Here is a 23,244-nt window from a genome sequence, read left to right on the forward strand (position 1 = left end):
TACAAACACACATAATTAAATTTTTTTATTAAAAAAATATTTATCTGTGGAAGAAATCAGTGTCCTCATGTGCCAGTGTCTTTCTAGAGAGACTTTTAAAACAATAATTCCATAACCCTACAGATGATAGTCTCTTGTGTTCTGATAAGAACAAGTCAGATGTACATGAAGTGGTATTCATGGTATGACATGCATCACCGCGTTGCCCGTTTGACTCCTGATCTGCCTTAGGTGTTCTCTGCGTGGTAACACCCGCTGTAGCTCTGCTGTAAATCTTTGGAATCATGACACACCAGGTCAGCTCTGAATAACAAAGGAATAACCTAAGTACGTTCTTGAACAGCTCAAGTTCAGTTCGGAGGTACCAGAGAGAGCATTGGTCATATTTTCATGAGTCAAAACTTCGCTCGTGACTTTTAACTCAAATCATGGTCATCGATCTTCCATGTAGTAGGTTAGGGGGAAGGATCAGAGAAAGCGAGTTTAATCATGTGTGGTGAAACACCAGCCGAAAAATAAATAATAAAATTAAGATCGAGTTTAGTTTGTCCATACATGTATAGTATATACATCTGTATAGAAATGTAGTGAGTAATGGGAATTTGGAGAGAGCCAGTCACTTTGACTTTCACTGTCTCAGGTTTGTTTTGTTTTCTGATTTTTTGCTTATTTCTTCTGTAAGATCACAAAATACAGGCTGGAGAGATAGCTCAGCAATTAAGAGCACTGGCTGATCTTCCAGAGGTCCTGAGTTCAATTCCCAGGAACCACATGGTAGCTCACAGTCATCTGTATGGGATCTGGTGCCCTCTTCTGGCGTAAAGGTGTATGTACATGTACTCATACATAAAATAAATATTTAAAAATAAATATATTTTATTATATTTAGCTGTGTGTTTTGAGGGCCTAACACGTAACAACTAATTAATACATGCTACTATAAGATTGACCGTGAAGATATGTTAAACAAAAGAAGGCAGCTACAAAGACCATGTGCAGTATTATTTATGTATGAAATGTCTGTCCCAGGCACGTCAGTAGAGAGAGGTGGGGGGTGTGTGTGTGGAAGGGCAGGGCATAGGAGGCATGGTGGCCGGCGGCGGCGGCGGCGGCGGCAGCGGCGGCGGCACAGTTGCTGTTCAGGGAGATGAAAACATCCTGAAATTAGATAATGTTGACAGGTGCTCGGCTTTGGGACAGGACGTCACACCCCCGGATCGTGTACTTGGGAAGGCCGTGAGGCTTGTTATTTGTGCACAGAAAGCTGCCTTGAGGGTGAGACGGCCGGCAGCAAATGGACTCCGCGGCATCTTTCTCTCATAGTGTCACATTAGGACTTTTCTTTCCTTTTTTAAATCTTATTTTCACTTACATATTTTTTTCTTCTCTCCCTTTTGCCCTACAGGTCCTTTGCATATATGTTATGACTTCCAGTTTAGTATTTTTTATGGGATTCTGAGTGTGAGCATGAGCAGGTCTCGGCGTCTCTATCTTCTCTTGGGCACTTTGCCCTCAATCGTTTCGTCCTGTTCCAGTGTGTTGGTTTTTGTTTATTTTACTGTTGTCCTTTAGAAGCTTCTTCGTTCTGATGACAGACAGAGAGGGGGCGGGAGGGCAGGAGCTGGAAGAACTAGAGGAATGAGAAACCATAATCAGTATATATTATGTGGGAAAGATTAGTTTCAATAAAAAAGAAAAAAGCCTCAGTAAGCAAAGGCGATAATCATGCTCTTTATAAGGATTAGCTGCTGTTATCAGAGTCTATTTATGAATATAAAAGAATGCAGAAAAGCTAGTTAAGTATACATCGTATATCACAACTGAAATACCAATAATTTAACTGTAATAATCTGTTGTAATTACTCATGCTAGCAATACAATATCAGATAAGCAGGGATTTCCAAATTCAGGTGTTTTTTTTTTTTTTTCCAGGAAAGGATTCTGTGTTTTAATCAGTATCACAGTATTGTTTTCAGTTTTCTTGAAACATAAAAATACTATTAAGAAGATAACATTTGCTGGGCGGTGGTGGCAAACACTTTTATTCTCAGCACTTGGGAGGCAGAGCCAGGCGGATCTCTGTGAGTTCGAGGCCAGCCTGGTCTACAGAGTGAGTTCCAGGAAAGGCGCAAAGCTACACAGAGAAACTCTGTCTCAAAAAAACAAAAGAAAGAAAGAAAAGAAGAGAATAACATTTAAGTCAGGCGAATTTTGCCACATCTTAAATTTTATTCTGTGTGTGTGTGTGTGTGTGTGTGTTTAGGTGTATGCATGCTACTGCCCATGTGTGTGGAGGTCACAGGACAGCTTTCAGGAGTCAGTTCTCACCTTCTGCCCTAGAGTTCCCGGGATGAAATTCAAATCATCGGCCTTCGTGGTAGATGACTTTACCCGCTGGGCTATCTCTCTGGCCCTAGCAGTTTAGAAAAATAACTAACACCAAGTCTCATGAGGTTGGGAATCATTAAAATCCTCAGCGAAGACAGGTTGTCTGTATCTTCAGGCTGTCTCTGGTTTTAAAGGTCAATATTTGTTGACCTATCTAATTGACCATTAGAACCTATCTACGTTCCTGTCCGCCAGGAACTGAACAGGGCTCCGTGGATATAAACTGCAGAACTCATCTCTGGATGTCCATAGCTGAGGACGGAACAGCTTCTGTTGCTTGTCTGGGGACTGTAAGGGCAGTGCTGGGGGCCTGTGCGTGTACTAAGTGCCCCAGTTGCCTCTTAGAAGGGGCGGTGAAGGGGGCTCCGAAGAACGTCATCAAGCATTAGTGGCAGGAAGAGGCGATTTCTGTTTTGAAGGCTTAGTGCTCAGTAGCAGAAGACACAGACGGTTCCGGGTGTAGTTCTGATGCGTGGCGGTCATTCTGGTATTTACGTAACTTATAGTTGCATAATATTACAATTACAAATATTTACATTCTAAATGACGATTCTTTCTTGGGTTGGGATTTGCTGATAACCACAGCTGTGAGACTTTTTTGTCAATGTCTGTTTCCGTTATACAGGCATTCTATTTGAGAGTCTGGGTTAGGGGTCGAGATACTAGGGAAGTTTGCCAATGTATCCTTGAAGGACTTAGAATGTCGGGAGCTTGGAGGGGTATATAGAGTGTGTCTGTATGTGTGTGTCCATGTGTGCGTGTGTATGTGTGTGTGTGATAGGATATAGAACAGCAGAACCTAAGGTGTGTGCTTAGTACTCGGTGATGAGGTAAAGATCCCATGGGCTGTGAAACAGGAAATGAGCTTTAGGCTGGGCCTCTTGGGACTACTGAGAAGGCAGAGAAGGGTCAGAGTCGTTCTGGGTGAGGGCCCCAGCTAGAGCAAAGGTGTGTAGTATCAGAATCACTCTTTTTCACTTGGAAGCTGTCTCACACCTCTAAGGTCAGAATTCCTCTGAGTGGGTAGGGAGATCGTGAATAACCTTACAATGATGATAACACTGAAACGGACTTGCTTAAAACTTCAGGCCAAGGGCTGGCAAGGTGGCTCAGCCAGTGAAAGGTGCCTGCCACCGAGTCTGACAACCTTAGTTCCATCCCGGGGACCAGCATGGAAGGAGAGAATGGACTCCCACAGGTTGTCCTCAGACCTACACACACACACACACACACACACACACACACACACACACACACACACACTTCACTAAAATGTGGTTTGAGGAAACAGCGCAGGCCTCAGGACCCAGCTGAGCTGAAAGTGTTGAGGCAGTGGAGGGACATTGTGTCCTTAGCCAGCCACCCAGGTGACGTGTGCGTGCGCTCCGTTTTGAGAAATGTAGATCCTGAATTGTAACCTCCTATGGAACTGTCGTTCTGATGAGCCATTCAGATTTGTTCCCCCCCAGCTTCTGTCTTAGTTGGGACGTTTCCTAGCAGCTCATGTTGTGTACGGCATCCATTATCAAGTGGAAGCTGAAAGGACATTCAGTCTACTGGTATTTGAAATGAATGGTGTACTATTTTTTATTCAGGGTGCATGGGCATGCCCATCCATTAGACGTTGCATGGGCATGCCACGCACATGCGGGGGTTGGAGGGACAGCCTTGGATGTTTGTTGGTCCTTGCCTTTCATACTGTTTGAGGCAGGATCTGTTTTTCTGCTGCGTCTGCTGGCCTAGCAGGCTTCTGAGCTGCTAGGATTCTCCTGTTTCCTACACGTGTCTCCCCATAGGAATGCTGAGATGACAGGCTCCGGGACTGTGCATCTGGCTTTTACGTGGGTCCCCGGGATTTGAACTCGGGTCTTCTCTTTTGCATAGCAAGCACTTTTATAAAACCACTGAGCCGTGTCCTCCAGCCTGGAGTTTCTTACGGTGCAGTCCATTCCCATTTCATAGTAAAGCACACAGCCCCCCACCCCCACCCCACCCCACCCCCGTACCCCAGGAGTTGAATAGTCAGCGAAGCAGGCCAACCTCCAGGGTTTGCCACATTCCGTCTTTGTAACAGTGCCAGCATGAAGCAGTTTTAAGAGTAGAGAATTCTACCCCCTCTTGTACTGCCTGTTTAAACTCCCCTGCAATAATCAGATACTTCTAGAGTGTGTTACAGTGACCATTGAATGTACTCTTAAACTCTTGTCAACTCTCCAGCCTTTTAAGAAGGGGTAGGGGCAGAGGTCGAAACAAGATTTACAGTTCGCAGTCGTGTCCAGGAAGCTAGAGGAGAAAGTTCTGCAGCATGCAGCCAGGCATGTCACTAGCTATAACTTATTCCTGGTTAGGGATTCCTTAGCTCCATTCTAGCTTCTTGGCCTGTGGTTGGTGTAAATCTGTAAGTTCAGATTTTTACTGTTTTCCTATTTATTTAACTGACAAAGTAACAGAAAAATGGACTTCTATTCATTTTAATTGGGTTAGGGATGGAACCTAGAGAAGGTTCCTCCTGGCTTCGTGAACCTTACAGTCTGTAGAGCGTGATACTGTCCATTCTGGTTTCTTGATAACATGGAAACCAAACCGCCTCTTTGTAATGTGCTCAGGTCATTCATCAGCATCTGTGGAGGACAGCCTGTTGTCTGTGGTGGGAGAGACACAATGGGGGAGATGATCCACTCACCCACATTGCGCTCACTCCATACACCAGCTGTATCTGTTTAAAAGAACGCAGACGGGTTTGGGACTGTGCTGCCCGTCTCCTGCCTGAGAGAGCTCTCCTAGGAATTTGCCCCTGGCCTCACCTTTTTCTTCCCTGTGTTGTCTCTTGTGCTGATTCGATTTTTAAAATAGACCGTTTTACCCCTTTACAGAAAGGGAAAGGCGTTTGGTGGCTCAGGGTCTCCAGACTCTGTCGTTAAGCACACTGGGTGTGCATTGGACTGTAGTGTGAGTCGGTTTGGTTTGCTCTTTTCCTTTGCCGCCGAACTGTGTGATAAAACGAAAAACAAGAGGAAGGACAAGGAATAGCTAAAGCCCGTGACGCAAAACACCTGGTTGAAGTTTCTAAAGAGAGAGGTAGATTTTGAAATGCCTGCGGTCAGAACTTTCCAGACAAAGCACTGATCCTGGGTGATAAACACGGCGGGGTGGCTCACACCGTAACCCAGAATTCAGGAGAGAGGCAGGAGAACCAGGACTTCAAGATCAGCTTGCTTACGTAGGGAGTTCAAGGCCCGCCTGGGCTGCGTGTGACTCTGACTCAAAATTAAAAATGGTGCGGCGAGGGATACAGCTCAGTGTTTAGAGCGCTTGTTATCCTTTCAAAAGGCCAAGTTTGGTTCCCAGCACCCATCTTGGGCCGCTAAACACCCTCTGTAACTCCAGCTTTGAGAAGCTGGTGCCCTCTTCTGGCCTCTGCAAGTATTGCACTCAGGGACACCCCCACACACACACACACACCGCCCCCCCCCCAACTTTAAACTAAAATAAATAAGGAAGGAGGAAGAAGTCAGTAGCCATAGTAAAAATTAGGTTTCATTTATCAGTTTTCTAGAAATTGTAGAATCTGTTGAGCTTTTTAATCTGCTGTGAGCTGCACCGTGCTGATGTTAACATAGAGCACCCGAAGGCTCTCCCATAAAACGCAGAAATAAAACCGTCTCCATTAAATGTGGCTGTTGCCTGGAAATGTTAGCTTCCTAAGGGATGACCCTTGACCTCTCGGGTGGCCGTTCGGTTTTAAGGGACAGGAGGCAGTGTAGACGGTGTCCACTTTGGGGTGTGCTGTAGTTCGTTGTTGCTTTCTGTTATGTTTTTTGGGACGGGGTTTCGCCATGGAGGCTGAGCGCGTCTGGCCCTCCCTTTCTACCTGCCCGCCCCTTCTGAGTGCTGGGATTATAGGCATGGACGGCCACTCTGGCTGGCTGGTTTGTACAGGTTTTTATTGTGTTTCTGTCACCCCACCGGTGTCCACCATAGCCCCGCATACCTGCCCTGAAGCCGTTCTCCAGCCTCAGCCTCCGGAGTCGCTGGCGCTCTGGGCCCTGGCACCAGGCCCGGCCGGTTTTTAAATTTCAGGCTTAAGGGACCGGGCAGCCTTGGCATGTTTCTCATCCCGTGATTCCCAGCAGTTTTGCCGCCAGCACACCAGCGCAAGGTTTTCATTCTGTTATGTGCTCATGGAGGCTAAGCACTCTATGATCATATGATTAGCTCCCTCGGAAGATGAGAAAGCCAGAGTTTTAAACCTCCCCAGATGAGCGGCCATTGGGTGGACCCGAGAGTCCACCTGGGGATCATCCCATCCACAAAACTCCCGAATTAGAAAATTGTTCTCAGTGTTGGTAAAAGGGGACTCTGTGTAAGGTGTGCTGCCTTCTTTAAATGTGTCACTTTGAAAAGACATAATCAGTCCAGGAGCTGCTGTCTTCTATTGGGTTTCAAGTTAGTCCAACTCTGGTACTGTTTGGGCAGGAACTTAAAAGTTACATGCTTCCTCCCTCATCTATTCTCGAGTTCTCTGTCACATCTTGATGTAGTGAAGTCTGCACTGTACTGTAGTGCACAGCCACGGAGTGAGCAGACCGGGCACGTGTCATAGATGACTAGGGTGTCCCAGTGAGCAGACCGAGCACACATCATAGATGGCTAGGGTGTCCCAGTGAGCAGACCGAGCACGCATCATACATGACTAGGGTGTTCCAGGGAGCAGACCGAGCATGCATCATAGATGGCTAGGGTGTTCCAGTGAGCAGACTGAGCACACATCATAGATGACTAGGGTGTCCCAATGCATCTCCACCACCAAGTGCCACTGAGGGCACTTGCTCACTCCTTTTGTTACTTTTGAGAAGGTCTTCATAGAAGCTGTGCAATGAAGATTATTTCTTTTTCTATTAAATTGGAGTACAAGCAGTCTATGGTGATGAGTTTCACAAAGACATTTTTAGTCAGGTGTCCGCCTTGACCATATTTACTCCCCATTAACCTTTCCTGTCTCCGTTCCTGCTACCTCCCTTCCTTTCCCCAGGCAATCCTGTTCACTTCCCTACCTGATAGATAAGCCAGTAGATGATTGATGGGTCTGTAGATGATGGAATAGATATATAGATGATAGATGACAGATAATTAGATAGACAGATGATGGATGAATGGTAGATAGATAGATAGATAGATAGATAGATAGATAGATAGATAGATTAGACAGACAGACAGACAATAGATAGGCAGACAGATGATGGATGAAAGATGGATGGATGGATGGGTGGATGGAGTGGATGGGTGGATAGATGGATAGATATAGATGACAGATCCATCCACACGAGAGGAAACGTGATACTTGTCCCTAGTCCCATTTATTTCCACTAAGGTTGATGAGCCTTGCTCTCCATCTCAGCCCTCACCCCCCTGCCAGCCACCCCTCTGTCAGTCACAACACAGTGTATAGCTACCCCCCACCCCGCTTCGCTTTCTTGCCTCAGCTCCTTCCAGTTCCCCTTCGATGGAGCTCCATAGTGAGTAGCATGGCTGCTTACTGAACACCTTCAGAAAGGGAAAGTTGTACCGTTTAAAACCTTAGCATGTTTAGAATGAATATGATCTATGTTTCCTAACTGTGATGGTCTTGATTTTTTTTCTGCTTTTTTTTTTTTTTTAAACCTACCTTCTTCCTCCTCAAGAAGAACTCTGTCCTAAGCACAGACTGCCCTTTCTTGAGGACAAACACCAATGGTTGGTTCTTTATGCCGAGCAGTGTCAGTCTTGGACAAGCTTTTCAATGTTGGCAACAAATCTCCACAGACAGAGTCACAGGGCGGTGGTGGAGCACGCCTTTAATCCCAGGGAGGCAAGTGGCCAGCCTGGTCTACAGAGCAAGTTCTAGGCCAGCCAGAGAACCCCCTGTCTCAAAAAAAAAAAATAAAAAAATAGAGGAAGTTGTTTCCCCAGAGCTGATTCCTGGAGTGTGATCATTTAGGGTGATGCTTTGAATAAAGTGAAAGAGTAAGAAAATCTTTTATGAAAACTACCACGCCCCCCCCACCTTCACCGAGGGTTTATTTCTGTTAAGAACACCAGCATTTTACCACTTCAGCCTTTCCACTGTTCTTCCTAATTGAGCCTTGCTTTGACAAGTGAATGTGTTAGAGTCATGCTCTTGGCGAGGAAATGCCAAAGGTTGGACACCTGGCCTGTGTAGCTTGCTTTGAAAACCTCTCACACTGACCTGGTAATGCTTTGCTTTATACTCGTTTTCCTCTTCCTCTTCCTCTTGTCATTTGGAAGGGTGCCCCTCCCCCCGTATGTTTGGTATAGTGCATGCCTGTGATGGCGTGCGTGCTTGCATGCCCATGCTGTAGTACGCATCTGGAGGCCACGGTGGGACACCAGGTATCTTCCTCCACAGCTCTCACCTTAACGGCTTTGAGGCAGGGTCTCTCTCGCCAGCAAGCTTTGTGGATCCGCCTCTCTCTGATTCCGGAGTCATAGGCACTTGCAGCCAAGTTGTTGTTATTGTTTATTTAATTTTTATTTTTTAATGTGGGTGCTTGGGATTTGAACTCATGTCCTTATTTTTTTTTTAAAGATTATTTATTTATTATGTATACAGCATGTATGACTGCAGGCAAGAAGAGGGCGCCAGATCTCATTACAGATGGTTGTGAGCCACCATGTGGTTGCTGGGAATTGAACTCAGGACCTCTGGAAGAGCAGTCAGTGCTCTTAACCTCTGAGCCATCTCTCCAGCCCATGTCCTTATTTTTTGTGGAGCAAGCTGTCTCATCCACTGAGCTGTCTCCATAGCCTCCAGAATGGTGTTTTTATTTAATGACATTACTGTGTGTCTTACTAGATATTTACCGTATACAATCCAAGCAGTACCATAAGGTATGAATAGTAACCAGGCGGCCAGCCTCATTTTGCAGGGGCATTACTGTAACCGAGAGCACTCATCTGCCTGGATGCTCCCACTACACGCCAAGTATGCAATCACTTGGTGAAGCTGCGATTATATTCCACTCCCTGGTTAACCGTAATTCCATTAACCAAATGTCCTGTGGATTATTTTAGTCACATCCTGTTTTTCTCTCCCTTGTACCCAGTTCAGGCAGAGTTTTAAATGTCCTTACCGTATTTCTGGATGTGGTCTTTCACGGTACCGTGAAGGTTTCAGTGTTTATGTGGGAGTTCTTCACCAAGAGCTCACAGTGTTTACAGCCCTGAACTCTTTCCGAAGGCCGAGTTGCTCTCGTGGTGTCTGGTGTCAACCTTGTGTGAGGAAGGCACTGTCCTGTGGGCTGAGAGGAGAACAAGAGGCGGGGAAGCAAAGCCGTCCCTTCCATCCATCACCTTCCCCCACGGAAAGCCTGCCCTTGAACTGGATAGACACCTGACGACGATCTTGACCTCTGAGCCCTCTGCCTCCCCCACCCCCCCCACCCCACCCAGTGCTGGGATGACTGGTGTGAGCCACCTCCTCTGGTTTTATACGATGCTCGGGTCCACCTCAGGGATATCATGCATTGTTAAGCGAGCATTCTATCAACTGACCTACATCCCTACATCCCCCCCCATTAACTGCTTTAGTACTCTTCACTTGAGGCATCTCCCCCCAAATGGAGTATAGTCTCTGTGCAGGTGATCTTGGCTGTGGCTTGTTCAGCCATGTTGAACTTCTGTGAACCAGACCTGCTGGAGTAAGACCTTTCCATTTCTCACTTTTTTTTTTTTTTTTTTTTTTTTTTGGTTTTTCGAGACAGGGTTTCTCTGTGTAGCTTTGCGCCTTTCCTGGAACTCACTTGGTAGCCCAGGCTGGCCTCGAACTCACAGAGATCCACCTGCCTCTGCCTCCCGAGTGCTGGGATTAAAGGCGTGCGCAACGCCGCCGCCCGGCTCATTTCTCACTTCTTAATTTTCCCTGTCTTTCAGCCTTCGTCCTAGACATGTCCTGATGGCATTGGTTAACTAAGTCATAATTGCATTCTGATAATGTCAGTAACCCTTGAACTAATTTCCTGTCTCGTCCCATCTAAGGCAGTGGTTTCCCAACCTTCCTGATGCTGCGACCCTTTAATACAATTCTTCGTGCTGTGGTGACCCCCAACCACAAAATTATTTTCACTGCTGCTTCATAACTGTAATTTTGCTACAGTTGTAATTTTGTTTTGAATCCCAATGTAAATATCTGTGTTTTCTGATGGTCTTCGGCAGCCCCGTGGAAGGGGCGTTCGACCTCAGAGGAGTCGCAGCCCACAGGTTGAGAACCGCTGGTCTAAGAGAAGCGGCCCGCGGGTCTTCAGCAGCAGGGCACTTCCGGTGCAGATGGTGTTGCCCGAAGGGAGGGAGGGAGGGAACTGATAAACCTCACATCATTATTGATGAAAAACTCTGTGTTCTAAGGAAGAGCGGCTTGAGACGTGTGCTTATACTCACTTACGTAATAGTCCTGCTGCTGCTGCTGGTTCCTTGGCGCAAGGATGGCGTTCCGTTCCCCGTTGTGTCCCTGGCCATGTCTTGTATACACAGCCGCACGTTAGCAATAGAAACAGTGGAAAGGTGACGTAGTCACAGAGTTAAGTATGGACGCCTTCACTTCTCCGCTCCTCGTCCTCAGTAAACTCTGCACCTGCACCAACGTGTGTCTTTTCTTAGACTTTTGGTAGTGAGCTTGGCCTCTAACACCCCAGCCCAAGCTTTGTCTCGTCTCTGTGCAGGGACCCAGCTCACCACTTTGCAGTTATTTTTATTATGTGTGATCTGAGGGGGGGGGGGGAGACAGGCAGGATTAAAGAAGTTGTTACTTCTGTGGTTTCAGGGTGGACTTTTCATGTATGTCACAAAGAGGGTCATTCTGAGTTCTTTACTGCTTTGTTCTCTATAGTGGAAAGTTCTGAAAATGAAGTTATTAAGGAAATTATCTTAGCCTGTAGGATTTAAAGATAGCCTTATTGGTTCCTGTAAACCTGTGCTCTGGACTCACACATTGCATTCCCCCTGTTTGTTCACATGTGTTCCAGTGGTTAGGTCGTGGAGTTTGGGGGCCACCGGGGTCAGGTGTTGTCATCTGGCCGCTTTTTTTTTTTTTTTTTTTTTTTCAGGTCAAGGTAAAATTTAATTATCCAAAGTCACTATAAACTTAAAAATTGTCCACAATTGATTTCTGACAGCGGTTCAGAATTAAGAGAGAAAGCCAAAGCTTTAACTGTTGCTTTAAAAACAGGGAAACCGATGTTCACGAGAAAGCGGGCCACCTAAGACTCGGCCGTAGGGAGTTTTGATGCATCTTGATGTATGTATTCTTTTATTCTGTGGTTGGTGCCTGTGGGAACTGGCTATGCTTGGAGGTACTTCTAAGATATTTTTATAGCTGCGTTGATAGCTATAAGGTGTTCTGAAATGCCAGCAGGATTAGCTTCTGAGCTGAAACACTGTACAGTTCTTTCTGTTCTCTGCTAGGATGTGCGTGGCGTACTTCAGTTGGGGTGTTTAAGGAAGAAAAAAAAATCACATCAGCATTCTGTGTTTCTACCAGTAGAGGTCACTGTGCCCCTGTAGAAGGCGACCAGAGCCGTCGTGGTGGCTTTGAACCAGTAGTTATTCATCACTGATTTTCAGGGGGCTTACCTTCCTCCTCCACACACAGTCACCCCTTAAACTCAATCCTTTGCCTGTTGCTATTCAAGACAGCCATTTGCTGTTTGTTCACATCCGGGGGCCATGTCCTGATAAAGCTCCGTGGAATCATCAAGGTCTTCCTGTAATATGCACAGGCAAGTTAGCTGACCACACCCACATTTGTGCTTCCTTGTGAATGGTAGGTAGCTTCCACACATTCACACGCTTGTCACTCTGCTGTGCTGTCCGTGTTATCTCCTGAGGTAGCTGCCGGAAGAGTCCCTTCCTCTGAGGGTGTCTACATTTGCTGATAGAAGAATATTTATGAACAAAGCACAGTTCTGTTTTGAATAACATTGCCGTGGCTTTGTCCTCAGATAGTCAAGGTGTGTAAATCTCAGTGGCCTAAGTCAGAAGGAACTCTGGAGCAGCAAGCTGCTGGGAGCTAGCACACGCCACTGCAGACCGTGGTGCATAACACGGTGATGCTTTCAGTACCACCGTCCTCATCCAGGTGACGATTAAGACCTGGCCTGTCACACACACACACACACACACACCCCATTCTGATGTCCTTGTAGTTACTCTGTGCCTCAGTATGAGAGTACCTGCTTCCTGGTGTGGGATGCTGCCACCATGGTAGCACCCGGGAGGCCTACAGAACGGTGCTCTCGGATGCGATGAACAGTCAGGCCACCGCCGCGGCTGCCACCACCACCAGCTTTCTAAGTAAACCCGAGCTGGTTAGAATAGCTCAATTCTTACACCCATGGACCAAGAGCTTACATTGTGTTCTCCTTAATTAACCCACAGTTGTAATGGTTCCGTATCAAGGAACACGATAAGTGTGTGGCCATCAATTCCTCAAGGTTTTTTCTTGCTCTTTTTTTTTTTTTTTTCCTTTGAGGTTGTCCTGTGCTCACGCAGTGAACTTCCCTCTGCTGGTCCAGTGTTCTCTGCTGTCGTAATCACCTGCAGTCACTCCTCTCTCGGTGAGCTGTGCCGAGGTGTCGCTCTTTATCTACTTTGCATTTAAGGGTGGTGGCTTCGGTGGAAGATGTGAGACTTTTTTTTTTAACATTTCCATTTACTGATGTATTTTTTTTCATATTAGAGACCCATCTTGCTAATTATAAGGCAGTGGTGTTCAGTTCAAGAATTGAGAGCAGTAATCTGTCCATTTACAGAAATCAGAAATCTGGCCGCCAAAGTCTCTATGCTCAAAGTTCCCATATATTGGGGGCTGGAGAGATGGCTCAGAAGTTAAGAACACTGGCTGCTCTTCCAGAGGTCCTGAGTTCAATTCCCAGCAACCACATGGTGGCTCACAGCCATCTGTAATGAGATCTGGTGCCCTCTTCTGGCATGCAGGCATACATACCGTATTCATAATAAATAAATCTTTTTTTTTTTTAAAGTTCCCAAATACCACTTCTAGGTAATGGAAACCAGTATTTGACACAGAAAGATTTGGGAAGCATTTTTTAAAAAAAATCTTCATTACATTTATTGGTGCGGCGGCTCACACATGCCAGAGTGAGCATGCGGAGGTTAAAGTCAGTTCTTTTGTTCTCTTACGTGGATCCCAGAGATGACTCACATTGTCAGGCTTGGTGGCAAGTTCTCTTACCTGCAAAGTCGTCACATTTTTGTAGTCTGTATTTGGTTTTGAAAATTGGGACTGGTTGTAGATTTTACATTCTATGTGTACTTTTAAACTCCATGCTCTAGTTGATCTGTAAAGGCATTGCCTCTAGGTAGGCGAGGTAAACCAGTTGTCCCGAGGCACATTGCATCTAACTTGCTGCAGTCTGTTGTCAGGTATATGAACTAGGTGGATTTCTTTAGGGATGCTGCAGATTCCTTAGAGTAGACAGAAGTCCGCAAAGTGCAGTGCCTTCTTCATTAACTGGAGAGCCTGATATTTCTAAGACAAGGTGTTAAAAAACCTTGTCCATTAGCTGGCCCCTGAGAGACTGCACTGTATCAATACTCGAGTTTTTAAACGAGTCACCACACACACACACACACACACACACACACACACACACACACACACACACGTGACCCAGTGAGGTGTTTTTTTGTTGTTGTTGTTTTGTTTTGTTTTGGTGGTTTATAAGACCCTCTAGGTAAGGGAAAAGCAATCTACATGTGGAGCTGAGCCTCTGCCCCTGGCGGTCAGGGGCTCAGTGGCTGTGGGCTCCGTTCTGCACAGCGCATGATTAGTAAGAGCCCAGCGTAGCTCCCCAGAACGGAAGAGTGCGTCTGAAAGTGTGGAAAGGCGACGAACAGCTTGGGAGCTGTCCTTTAGCATTACTAGATTCTGAAAAGAAAAGGATCAAAGGCACCAGACTCAAGGAGAGCCAGCCTCAGCGGCAGTGGGCATTCATCCCTAAGTGTCCTAGAAAGTGGAGGCGAAGGGGGCGGGGCAGGAGAGGGATCCTCACGGAAAGTTGGTCTTTCCTTTTCCTCTTTCCCAGGCCTTTAGGGAAGCACAGGTGTTAGCAAATATGTGTTCAACATCTGTATCGGGTGTGGGTGGGATGCAGTTAAAGCCCAGGCCTCCGCTGTCTGGTTAAGTTAGTTGTTGAAAACCAGGAGCGCGTGGACACACAGGCATTCACTTAACACCTAGGAACGCGACAAGGCGCCTCTTGGAGAGGTGGAGTTGACAACATGTCCAAATAGAGGAGAAAAAGGAGGCAGGCTGTGGCTGTCCCCAAAGCCCTGGCACTGGTGAGCTAGTGACCGGGAGGTTGATGAGCTGAAATGCCCTCCCCAGCCAGGATAGCCTTGCCTTTGGTACCTGGTGAAGTACGGTTGTACCTGCGCCACGCAAGCAGGTCGCCTCCACAGTGCCAGAGTCCCCTTGGGGGCCGAGTTTGGGTACAGCAGAACTTGTCGGGCTGATGGGGTTCACAGAGCAGCAGGCTGGGGCTGGGACTGGAGTCACATGCTGTCTGGGATTCTCGAACGAACTCGTCTTGGGACTTCGCAACTTCGTGTGTCATAGATAAAATTAGAGACCTCGGGATCCTCGAGTCCCGGGGTAAGAACTTGGGTTTGCAAGGAGAGGAGACACCCAAGGGCTCGCCAGCCATCCTTTGTGACGTAAGGCAGAGCGAAGCTATGCAAATCCTCTTGGTGTGCAAAGGTGCCTGGGTCCTGAAAGGGGAAGAGAGGCAGGGGGCTGGGGGTCAGCCAGGGCTGTGAGGTGACAGGGCAGCTCCACTGCAGTCTCCCCCAAAAGGAGGAATGACATCGCCAGCCACAGCCACTTAGAGCGAGCATCTGCTCACAGCCCAGAGTAAGAGCCCCTTGGAGTTAGAGGCAACTTAGCTTGTATGAAGACACAGGGTTGTTTTTCCTGCTGGCAAGTGGCTCACACCTGCAGTGCAGCATTTGGAATGCTGAGGTTGGGAGACTGCCTCAAGTTCAAAGCCAGCCTGAGCTACACTGTGAGATGTGTGTGCATGCGCGCACGCGCAATCTCAAAACTAACAAAAAGTCAGTTTTCGCTCGGGTTCCATTGGGTGTAGTAATCAGGCAAGAAAGAGTCTTAGAGATGGGGTCTCCAAGTTTCTAAGAACAGCACCAAACAGATGCCCTGTTGAGTTCAAATTTTGGGTAAAATAATGAATTTTGATGTAAGAGTGACTCAAGTTCCCATTTAAGTAGGCAGCCTCTATTTCATTTTACATTCCTCATTGGAAACCTAGAGTCAGGACCTGTGTGTGTGTGTGTGTGTGTGTGTGTGTGTGTGTGTGTGTGTGTGTGTGTACATGCCCACACACACGCATGCGAGCTAGGCATATTCCTCAGTGACTCTCCACCTTATTGTGGAAGAGAGAGGCCAGAGGTCTCCAGTTTAGCTAGTCTGGCCAACCACCATGCTCCAGCAATCTCCTGTCTCCACCTCCTCAAGCACCGAGACTACAGGGTAGTCTACATGGGTCCTGGGGATTCCAACTCTGATACCCATGCTTACTTGGCAAGTGCTTCTACCCATGAGCCATACCTGGATTGTGCTTTTTATTTTTGAATTTCATGTGTACAGGTGTTTTTTGCCTGCATGTATGCCTGTGTATCACAGGCACCAAGTGCCGGCAGAATCCAGAAGAGGGTGTTGGATCTCCCTGGAGCTGGAGTTACAGATGGCTCTGAGCAGCCATGTAGATGCTGAGAATCGAACCCAGATCCTCTATAAGAACAGCTGCTGTTTTTTTTTTTTTTTTTTTTTTTTTTTTTTTTTTTTTTTGTTTTTTAACCACTGAGCCGTCCTTCCAGCCCATCCCCCCAGTTGTTTATTAGTGTTACTGAAGAGTAATACCAGTGACTGCTATGTACTGAGCCTCTGTGATGCTAGGTTCTTTCTATAACTTACTTTCTTTTCATAACAACCCGGTGCGAGTGGGCGCCATAACACATCTCTCAAATGAGCCCGATGTGTATCCCGTAAAGTTGCGCAGCTAGTTTGAGCAGAATCAAGCCAAGGGGCATCATCCCGACAATATGCCGTGTTCCTAACATCCACTCTGCAGGATTTGGATCAAATTGTCTTGTAGCTGACCACATGACAGGACTCACCTAGATTGTCTTATTTTCTTTCAGTCTTTAAAAAATTATTTAGTATTTTCAGAGTGTTTTGCCTGCCTGCATGTCTGTGCATCACGTGTGTGCAGTGCCTGCAGAGGCCAGAAGAGGGCACTGGATCCCTGGAACTGGAGTGGAGCTGCAGGTAGTTTTAGTAATCGAACCCAGGTCCTCTGCAAGAGTAGCCAGTGCTTTTAACCACTGAGCCAGCTCTCCAACTCTGTGCATTGTCTAGTTCTCCTTCACCGTAAGGGACAGGAGTTTTCCCTCATAACCACAAGGTGTAAGTTTGTGTGCCTGTCTGTTTATTTTCAGACTCCAAGTGGGCTCACTTTGCAGTTTTCAAAATTTTTATTTATTATTTGTGTGTGTGTGTGTGTGTGTGTGTGTGTGTGTGTGTGTGTGTGTGTATGAGTGTGGTCATGTGTAAGTGTGGGCACATACATGGCATGGAACATATTTTGACATCGGTTCTCTCCTTCCACCTCGTTGAGTCAGGGTCTCTCACTGTTTATGCTGCGTGCGTGTGCGCGCACACACACACACACACACACACACACACACACACACACACACGGCGCTGCACACTCTAGACTGTCCCCACCTCCCGTCTCGCTGTAGTAGTGCTGGGATTATAAGTGAGCGCCACTGTCTTTTTTATGTGGATTCGTGGAGTTAAACTCAGGGCATCAGGTTTATGTGGCAAGTGCTTTTATCCACTGGGCCACCTCCCCAGCCTGCAAACACTCTATCTTGCTAATTAAAATACTGCACACTTTAATCCCTTCTGAGACGTGTAGTTCCCCTTCCCAGCTTTCTACACCTCAGCCCGAGTTATGTGGATTCATGTTAACAGTCTGGGGAAAGATGAGGAATCCTGCCGGCATCTGGACTCTGTTTATCTGCTGATCACATATATATTTAAGAATAGAAATCCTTTGTGGAAAAGTATTTTATCAGTTAATTTGTATTTAAAACTATTTCTATCAGCTTCCAGTTCTCTGACATACATCACTTTTGCCAGGTTCCTAGTGACAGGGACTTTGGAAGGCTGGCAGTTTGATATTTTCACTCAAGGTCAGTTAAACGTGACAAACTTAGACATCTTGCTCCCTTCTAAGGATGGCCAGGGCGTTCTTTTAGAGTCGGGGATTTCTCAGCTTCCCCAAGGCTGGCAGCTGAGGGCGTGGCTTAGTTGAACTGTAGAGATTTTACCGAGGAGAATGGAAAGCCGTGGCTGTATTCAGGCTGGCCTCTCTCTGGGTGGAGGCTGGCTTCTCTCCAGTCAGGATCCCAGCTCCCGAGAGCCCCTGCACCCCGAGGAGCAAGGCCTTGCCTTTGTCATCTTGTCGGTTCCTTTGAGCCGCACTTGACAGCTGCCTGTGACAGTTGGGGAACTGCTTTCAAAACCTGGCATTTGGGTTCGTAGCCAATTTAAATATAAACCACGTCTTTTTAAAAATTTCAGGGGAAGACATTTATACGCAGTGTCTTTTAAATGAGAATTGAAGCAAGGAACAGCGGCAGGGGCCTCACTTGCTAAGTGTCGTTGTTATTTTGATGACGGAGCTAGGATATCTGGATGCTCCAGCACTAGGTCTAGTATAAGTTCACAGTGCAACCCAAAATAGCTAGCCATCTCAATTACTCAAATTGATGAGATCTAGTTTAAAAAATCAACTTACACATTTGATCCCACCATTACAGAATTCATATGCATTCCTACATGGAACTATATAAACAATAATAGTAGCCTATAGCCAAGATGATAAGGGGAGGAGCTCATCCCTTATCAGCCGAGGAGCTATGGAGCTGACTTTTCTACTTCAGTTATTGATTTCATGCACTCATTTTCATTTCTTTATTTATATATATTTTTTAATGTGTATGAGTGTTTTGCCTGAGTGTATGTCTGCACCACACGTGTGTCTACTGCCCATGGAGGCCAGAGAAGAGCGTTGGATCCTCTGGAACTGGAGTTACATGTGGTTGTCAGGTGCCGTGTGGGTGCTGGGAACTGAACCCCAGTCCTCTGGAAGAGCAGTCAGTGTTCTTCACCACTGAGTCATTTGTCCAGGGCCCAGATTGCCAGGCAGGACTGTGTCTCTGAGTTTGCTGAATTGAAATCAAGGGGTTGAGCTGTTCACATTTCAACAGAGAAATGGAAGACCCCCTCCTCCATCTTATCTTATAGGTCTCCTTTATTGTTAATGGCCCTGGAATAGGAAAGCTTAAATTCTAAAATATTTCAGTCAACCAAGAGAGGCAGCACTTTTAGAAATAATTAGCAAAATTAGTTGTAAAATATTTATCTTAAAATGCATATATGTGTATTCATTCCCCTGTTTGTTTACACCTGTGAAACTGAGAGCCCTGTGGAGATTGTTGATGTCGTATTTGTGTGTGAAGGGTACCACACGCCCACTTGGTGTTCATCGTATATGTATATGTCATATCAGTATAATTTATCCAGCTTTTCCCATTCTGTCTTTCCCAAACAAATATAATAGAAATCTCTAGGTAGTTTTATATAAAATAGTAAGGACAAATTCTTCCAAAGCCAGAGCTTCTTAGTAGTGAATATTTTCTCTTAATTGCATTCAAACTTACTTCCGGGCGCTGTCACCACTTGCCATGACCACGTACCCCATCAGCTAGCACACCTTGTCTGTCACATAGGCTTTCCGTCCTTTGTCCAGTGATGAAATAATGAAACTTTGGGGTAAATTTATCTTGGTAAAGTTTTCTCACTCCAGTATGATATTCTTTCCAATAACGAAAAAAAAACATCCCACTTTTTTCATTCAAATGGGTATGAAAAAGAATAAGAATTCTGAGATGTGGTGGATGTTCTAGAATTCTCCTGAGATAAAAGTTATACCTACAGGGGAGAAACGTGGCTGAAGAATGGGCTATAAATAGGAAATCATGTTGGGAAAGAATGTTCCTTTCGGTTTTGTGTTTTGTTGAGACAGGATCATGTAGCCCAGGCTGTCCTCAGATTTGCAGTATAGCTGAGGATAGCCTTGATTTTCTGATCCATCTGTCTCTGCCTCCCAAATGCTGGAGTTAGGGGTATGTGCCCCCGTTCCTGGCCTGAATTATGTGGTGTTGGGGATCGAACCCGAGGCATCATGCGTTCTGAGTAAGCACTCTACAGACTGAGCTACTTCCCCAGCCCCTGTTCAGTGCTTTTATCCTTCTTTATAGAAGAAAAAAAACTTAAGTGTTTGGTTGTCTTTTTTTGCCTCTGTTTTTGAAGTAGTAATTAACTAGCAAACAAAATAATAATTTTTATTACATTTTTATTATTGCATATTGTAGTTTTTGCTGTTGTTGTTGTTTTAATCTTGAGGTTCTAACTCAGGACTCTTGCCCAGTTAGTGAGAAAGAGTAGCTATATGAGGAGAACACTCTTGACGTTTTATTCTCTAACTAGTGCTCCCCTCCAGTCAACACGCTGTCTTTCAGCACTCCTGTGGTGGATCCCTAGCATTTGCTGCTCTTCTGAATTTAGCATCTGTGTAGAAGACCTGGAATAGAACAGGGCCTCCGTGGTGGCCTTGTCTCGTTAACTGACCCTCAAAATCCCTCTAAATGAAAGATCTTGTTTATTTACTGCCCAAAATATATAGGTGAAAATCACATTGCTTAAAATGAGCATGCCCATACAAAAAGCTTGAGCAAATAAAGACTAGGTCAACCCACAGGCCTCTTGTGTAGTTGTCTGAATAATTAGATCGGATTTTATACATATATATGTATGTATAATCTATGTATCAATATGTGTGTGTGTGTGTGTGTGTGTGTGTGTGTGTGTGTGTGTATGGTTTATTTCTTGAGATAGGTAGACCAGTCTGCCTTCAAACTCAGAGATCCACCTGCCTCTGCTTCCTGAGTGCTGGGATTAAAGGGGTGCTCCACCATACCTGGCTTGGATTTTTATTTCAAATGCAGTTGTGGTTCTGAAAATTTGTGTGCACTGCTCCATTTCTCCATATTGCAGGTAACTGAGATTTCGTGTTAGTTGTAGACAACTTAACCTGTTTCATTCCAAGTCAGGTAGTTGTTGTGTATGCACACGCTTGTGTGTGGAGGCGAGCGTTTGACACTGGGATGTTTTCCTCAAGGCTTCACCTTGCTCTTTTCTGAGGCAGGAGTCTCTCTCTGAATTTGCAGCTCACAGTTTTGACTAGGCTGGCTGGACAGCAAGCCTCTGGGATCTGGCTTTCTCCTCCCCTAGCACCGAGGATAGAGACGCATGTGCCACCATGACTCGTGTGCCACGTTGCCAGGTTTCGTACAGGGGTCCAGACTCGGGTTCAGACTCAGTCCACAGGCTCGCCCAGCAGGCACCTTCCCCACGGTGCCCCCATGTTAGTGTTTATGAGTGAACTCAGTCAGGGGTTCCTTCCAGCCCCTGGGGCCTGGTTTGTTTGTTTGTTTTCTGATTGATTTACAGGGGGTTGCCTTTTCTACTGTTAGTAACCCAAGGACTGGGGCCGTGGCTCCACTGCATGGTGGTGGTGGACATGAAGTACAGTTCGCTATTCTCTCTCAACACCAACTGTTTTTCCAAACTGTGCTCTGCTTAATTGTCTCTTCCATTTGAAAACACTGAAATTCTCCCAACATAATTAAGGAAGTTGACTTTTGTTGTTGGATCGAAACAGTAGCAAATCTATTTTTTCTAAAACTGAAACCAAAGGCGGTTTGATATGAAACAGGCAGTGCCGTGTCTTCCGACTCAAAGGTAACTTCTGCCATGTCACTGCATTGAGGATTCCGGAAATGACGCCGTTATCTAAGTCTGCCCTCCCCTGGCCATGCAACAAGGCCAGTATCAGCGTGTTCCTCCTCTGGTGGACTCCTGGTGGTGGCATGAGCTAGTGCACCCTCAAATCCTAGCACAGTGCTCTGAGAACTGGTGACGGTTTCTCATGTAGATGCTGTCCTGAAGGGTCGTGTAGGTGGTGAGCATAACCTCCCCTCCAGGCCCTTCCACAGTGTGCGCCCGCGGCTGTCCACAGCCCTTGTCCATGTACTCACTGGCCCTGACTGTGAGAGCACAGAGTCACGGTGATGTCAGGGTCTTTGTCTCTGGTGGGAGAGTCGTGGGAGATCCAGGGGAGATGAACGGGTGATTGGGAAATGTTCCGTTTACTTTACCTATTGAAGGAAAGGGATTGGTTTTTTGTTTTTGTTTTGTTTTTTTTGCTTTGAAAAGGGAAGTATACAATAGTTTTCTTGACAAGGCCACTCTGATCTTCAGTTTTCTAGACTCAAACAGTCTTTTGCCCACTTGGGTCTTCACAGAGAGCTAGACATGGTCATTTAAGTAGTTATGCCATTTTTTTTTAATTTATCTGTGTGTGTGTGTGTGTGTGTGTGTGTGTGTGTGTGTGTGTGTTGTACACCCATCTAAAGAACAAGTAGAAGGCATTGTGTATGTGCTGGACGTGATGGTTCTACAAGAATGGAAATGAGTCCATTATGTTCTGACTTGTTTCCAAAGTTCAGTTGCTGACACCAGGAAGCCAGCTCTTAGAAACCACCGTATTCTTTTTTTTTTTTTTTTTTTTTTTCAAATTTAAGCATAGGTTTATTTAACAAATCAAAATCAAAGCAGGACATCCTAATAAATTAGAATGGATTTCTACCAGGTGGCGGAGGGTAGCAACAGAGAATCCTGTTTTGGGATTTTTAAAAAGGTTTCATGAGTATTTATGAAGTAGGTAGCAGTAGCATATTTGAGGGGTAAGGTGACGCTTTTCTCTTGCAAGTCTTAGTGTATCCAGGGACTCCTTGACCTCTGAAAGCCTCACAGCTTTGGGGAAACCACCGTATTCTTGTGGAGCAATCTTTTAGCACTGGGGACACTTGTAAAAAGCGACTTGCTTATCTGGAAAAGTCTGAACACTTCTTCTATTTCCCCAAGAAAATTCTACTGAAGATGACCATTCTTCACTAGTCTCAGTTAAAAGTCTGCAAACCCTGTAAGCACTGTTTATAGACCTTGAAGTTTAGGTGTCTGTGTTTATGGGTCTGTTGGTGATCACTGGGTCATGTCCCTCTCCCTTTACCAGAAGAGCCAGTTGGCTGTAGAAAGGAAAACTCTGGCAATATGGTGGTGCCTGTGTTTGTGGTGGGAGGTCTCCCTCGAGTGGAAGGTTTTGCGTGTTTCTTGTAGAATGTAGAACCCGAGCTAGTGGAGCAAATCCAGCTGGAGGTGACGGTGAGTGGCAGACCAAGAGGCATGCGAGGAGGGAGAGAATAACAGGGAAGAGACAGCATCTCACTTCCTAGTGTGAATGAGGTCACATGGGTGGGGGGGGGCGTTTGGGAACACTTGTTTAGAGATTCTGAGCATGCCACAAAAACTAATAAGCATTTGGTGTGTGCATGGCCTGGTGTGTGCATGGGGCAGAGGGTATAGGTGTGTTGAATAGTAGTGGTATCATTAGCTTTATAATCTGTCAGAGGAGGGAGCCAAGGTTGGGCAGGGTCTTGCTATCCTGTCTGTGTCCCAATTGACAGCATTTATTGTGAGCCCTCTTTGTCAAGGTCGTACCATATCCTTTCATCTCTTTCCTGACAGACAAAGGTATGGAGGAGCTTTCTTCTGTACCAGATACCGTATCCACA

At 46.0% G+C, this 23,244-nt stretch overlaps 1 protein-coding gene and 1 long non-coding RNA gene across 5 annotated transcripts in view; one reads left to right on the plus strand and one right to left on the minus strand.

The window, feature by feature from the left end:
* Scaf8 (SR-related CTD associated factor 8) overlaps window positions 1–23,244 on the plus strand; it is a 156,679-nt gene that overhangs the window by 60,763 nt on the left and 72,672 nt on the right. The window lies entirely within an intron of this gene.
* On the minus strand, window positions 4,844–8,418 carry LOC119086869. Its single transcript, XR_005090254.1, has 2 exons — window positions 8,054–8,418; window positions 4,844–5,376 (listed from the first exon to the last, which is right to left on the minus strand). It is a non-coding gene; the product is annotated as an uncharacterized LOC119086869 (long non-coding RNA).

This window comes from Peromyscus leucopus, chromosome 8a (assembly GCF_004664715.2).
Source record: "Peromyscus leucopus breed LL Stock chromosome 8a, UCI_PerLeu_2.1, whole genome shotgun sequence".
In the NCBI taxonomy this organism is placed as follows: Eukaryota; Metazoa; Chordata; class Mammalia; order Rodentia; family Cricetidae; genus Peromyscus; species Peromyscus leucopus.